Raw genomic sequence first — 4,971 nt, 5'->3', positions numbered from 1 at the left:
ACATCGATGTGAAAGGGACACATCGAGTGGCTGCCACCCGCACGACCAACCAGGGCCGGGGACAAACTGCAACCGAGGTACATGCCCTTAGCGGGAACCGAACCCGGGCCTCTCCGGACCGCAGGCGGACGCTCTAACCGCTGAGCCAAACCGGCCAGGGCCATCCATCCATCCAATTTAAATGTAGGTAGTCCTGTCTTCTCCAGTTCACTTAAGAGGAGTCTGGCTTGGCCAGCTCAGTCTCTTCCCTCCCTCTGCTCTCTGAGGATCCAAACCCTGCCCCTGGACTCCACAAAACAAAACTGGGGAAGGAGAGAAGCTGGAAAAGAAAGGCATGAGGGGGTGGGGGTGGAGTGCAGAGGACACAGGAAATATTCTGGTATGTGACAGAGTGTATGGGAAGGGGAAAAGGAATATTTTAAAAGATTGCTGCCCTGGGTAATCTGGCTCAGCAGCGCGGGCATCAGCCCACCGACTGAAGGGTCTCCAGCTTGATTCCCAGTTGAGGGCGAGTGCCTGGGTTGCAGGTTCGATATCCAGCCCTGGGGCCCTGCGGGAAGCAACCAATCTATGTGTCTCTCTCGTCCATGTTTCTCTCTTCTCTTCCTCCCTCCCTCCCTTCCTCCCTTTTACTCTCTCTCAAAATCAATGGAAAAATATCCTCAGGTGAGGATTAACAACAACAACAAAGATTGCTTCTTGGTTTTTGAAATCATAAGCAAAATAGTTACTTTGAAATTGTCCTTCAGGGACCCTGACACCTAAGGCAGAGCCGCATGGCTCGCTGCTCTGTACAAATATATTTTAGGCTGTCGGTTCAGTGCTCTCTCTACACAGAGACACCAGGCTTGCCAGTTTCCCTCATGAAGACGTTTACGAATTGGAAATAGACAGTCTGCGCACTTGACTGATGTTTGATAGTGGAGCTAGATACTTGAGGCCTGTAGATGTTAGATGTTTTTTTGTTTTTTACTTTCTTCATAATTGGATTTGCTGTTCAGGCTTCTAAAGGAGGAAGAAAAAAATGTGTGTGTGTGTATTTATTCAGAATAGAATGTACTCCTTAGAAGTGATAGTCTAGCATAGTGAAAGCTACTTTATGTTAATGTCCATATACATAAATAAAGAAAAGAAGGGCTCTTGAGCTCAGGAGAGAGAAAGGTAAAGGTAACACCTCTGGAGATGGGGGGAGGAAGGGGAGGGTCCCAGTAGAATATTCATCAACTTTCCAGGTATGTCCTTTCAAGGTCAGGAGCCAGGACAGGGGTCCTGAGTCAATGCTTGTCCTGGTTTTGCTGCTTTTCTGGGCCTGGAGCTGAAACAGACTGAGGCCTAGAATTATCTCTAGGGGTTAAGCTTAAGGGAGTGGTCATGCAAGGGTCCCCGTGGGAGTCACAGGAGGCCAGTCCTTCTCCAAGGGGGTCTGTCGCATGACTAACCTTATGCCAGGGGAGGAAAGGTCAGGGGAGGGTCCAAACTGCATGACCCGCAGTTTGAAAGGTCAGGGCGTCTAAACCAAATGATCAGCAATATGCCAAGGGAGGAACAGTCTCCCTGGGGGTGAGGTCCTTGTTTTCCTAGTTTTGCCTGTTGACATTCTGTACTTGGACTATAGTCCTTGCTCTGCTCAGGTCCAACTGCCTACCACAAAACCAGCCTAATTGCAAGTCTAGACCAGTGGTTTTTAGCCAGGTGTAATTTCCCCACCTCTATCTTTAGGGGACATTTGGCAATATCTAGAAACAATTTTGGTTGTTATGACTTGGGGTAGTGTGGGAGGGAGGATGTTACTGGCATCTAGTGGGTAGAAGCCAGGCACTATGGAACATCCTACAGTGCTCAGGACAGTCCCCCATGACAAAGAGTGAGCCAGCCCCCAATGTCATCGTGCCAAAGCTGAGAAACCCTGGTCCAGCACCTCCCCTCTGAGATTACCTTGTCCGGTTTCCCAGTCCCAGCAGCTTCCGCCTTCCTGTTGTGCTCCAGAGCCAGTCCTTTGCCTTCATCATTTCTCAGCCTATCTCATCTTCATTAGACCCATGGGCCTTTCCACCCTACATCTCTGTTAATGTGAAGCCCTTCCTCATAGTTCAGCTCTGGGGGACATAATGTACATAACGTGGGGTCCAGTATAGTGTACAATAAACCACGTGGGCTTTGGATACAGGCAGGCTGAGTTCAAATCCCAACTTCACCACTTACTACTATAACCATGGCCAAGTTTCTTATGCTTTCTGTGCCTCTGTTTCCCCACACCCCAAAAAATGTGAATAAGCCCAGCCGGTGTGACTCAGTGGATTGAGCGTTGTTCCGTGGACTGAGAAGTCCCAGTTGGATTCCTGGTCAGAACACATGCCTGGGTTGTGGGCTGGATCCCTAGTAGGGAGTGTGCAGGAAGCAGTTGATCGATGCATCTCTCTCACATCTCACATGTTTCTATCTCTTCCTTCCTCTCTCTCCAAAAAAATCAATAAATTTTTTTAAAAAATGTGAATAAAAATGGTACCCTACCACAGAGAATTGTTGTGAGAGCGAAATAAGTTAACATTCGTTAGGCATTGAGAATGTTGCCTTGCATCTAAATGCTTAGTAAATGTTATCTATTGTTCTTTCTCAAGAGCCCATTAAGATCACCTTCTCCAACTCTCTTCCTCCTCTCTACCATAAGGCTAGAAAGAAGGTGGGATTTTTCTTAAATGTTTGCATAAGCTATGAGTTGTTTTCATTTCCTTATCGCCAAGGTTTCTAAAGGTGGAACGGCTGGAAATACCCTGAGACAAAGAGCACTTGGCCACCCAGGGTGGAGGAGGGCAAACATTCCACAAACTTGTCTTGGATGACAGTTCTCAGGCTACAGACTGATGAGTAAATGGATGGAACGAGGTTACATCACATGGGCAATATCCCAGTTTCTGGCATGAGTGACCATGTGGAATGACCATGTGGTGTCATTCACTGATAGGATTCATAGAAAGAAAACAAAATTTTTGCCTATGAGTTTGCGGTTCTTATAGGAAATGGGGATAGGGCTAGCCTATAAAAAGCGGAGTTTATGGATTTAATCTTAGGAGAGAAATTAGAGCTGGAGATACATATTTAGGACTTTTAGGCTAATAAATAGTAGCTGAGTCAATGAGAGTATAAGAAAGTATATAGAAAGAAGTTAGTTGAGTCAGAAAAGCAGTTTCTGGATAGCTGGAAGGGGAGGACCCACAAGGGAGACAGAACGAAGACTAGGAGAGAGTCATGTCACAAATCCAAGAAAGTCAGCAGAGTCAGATGTTAGAGAGAGATCAAGAAGACAGATCATGAAAATTGTCCAATGGATATGGCAACAGCGAGGCCATTTTTGCCTTGGTGAAAACAGAATCTGTAGATCTTAAGAAGACAGAAGACAGATGATAGCATGAACAGAAACAGCATTTCTAGTAGATTGTAGAAATATATTCAAGAAATAACCTTCTTTAGATTTTTATCATCAGTTTAATTTGGTCTTAGGTTATTTCATATGTGATTTTAGGGGTAATGAAGAACAGTAGTTGGGCCGTTTTATCTAAATTGTTTACTCAAGCTAACCAGCAAGATTGCGTTCTATTCTGATTTACAAGTAATTAATAAATACCAGTCCAGTATTGTATACTTATACCTTCCCCAAAGAATGCTTGCCTTCAGGAACCTTCATTACTGTCATTTGATCTGAACCTATTTACTGGGTTCTTCTCAGTAGTATACAATATGGAGTAATACTGTTTATGTGTTCCACAAATATTTATTTTGCCTGGTTTTATGCCAGGCACTATTCTAGATGTTCAGGTTATATCAGAGAATACAATAGGTAAAAAAATCTTTCCCCAGTAGCATTTGTATTTCAGAGATATATACTTAGAGGAAGTGATTTAAATTATTTTTAAAGATGGTCATTAAGCTGGATTGTAGAATGACATCCATAGATACATATCAAAAGTTGACTTAGAAAGCTTTAATTTCTGATTCTGCTATGTGGTTGTTCAAGTCTTACTATGTCTATTCATAAGGTATATGAATGTCTAAAAACTATATTGTATACCTGATACTAATAGAATATTATATGTCAAATGTAATTGAAAAATAAATTTTAAAAAATTTAAGAGCCTGGTTGGTGTGGCTCAGCAGTTGAGCATCAACCCATGCACCAAGAGGTCCCCAGTTCGATTTCTGGTCAGGACACATGCCTGGGTTGTGGTCCTAATCCCCAGTAGGGGACATGCAGGGGGTGGCCAATCGATGTTCTCTCTCATCGATATTTCTATTTGTCTCTCCTTTCCTCTTTCTCTAAAATCAATAAAGAAAAAAAAAATTTTAAAGAAAGTAATATCTAGCACACCAGATCATTCTGAATATTGAATTTCATCAAAGAAAAAAAGAAGTATGTATGAGCACTTTTTTTTAAATGAAAATTTTAAGATTATGGGAATGGTATATCACCATATAACTATCAGATCACATTAGCCACTATAATCATCGTAATGACCCATTTCCATATGATGTAGGTATAGTCAAGGATATATTTGCAAAGCAGTTTATACCCTTGAATGTAGTGCTAAAGATTACTAGTTTTATTTGGAGGACAACACCCTGTGACACTAGATCACATATCAGCTGAATTAAGGACATACACTCTTGCTTACAATCGGGCTTATGAAAGTGTGTTGTCTGTGTGTGTGTGGGGGGGGGGGGCCCTAATAGATTTATGGGTTCTGCTTTGGGAAATGCTTAAAGGGTGAGATCACAATACAGAAAATGGAAGAGACAAAGAAGACTTGGCTTGGTTTTTCTTATTCTGAGACTTTAAAATATATGTGTTATGAATTATATGAAACTGTCACCAACCTTGAGACCACTTTTCTTTAATATTGCGTCCCATACAAACATTTAAAAATGACCTTTTGTACTATTTTAATTATCCTATCTGTTTTAATCTTCCAGGTCATA

This window comes from Molossus molossus, unplaced genomic scaffold (assembly GCF_014108415.1).
Source record: "Molossus molossus isolate mMolMol1 unplaced genomic scaffold, mMolMol1.p scaffold_m16_p_5, whole genome shotgun sequence".
Classification (NCBI taxonomy): Eukaryota; Metazoa; Chordata; class Mammalia; order Chiroptera; family Molossidae; genus Molossus; species Molossus molossus.
Note: the sequence above shows the minus strand (reverse complement) of the source record.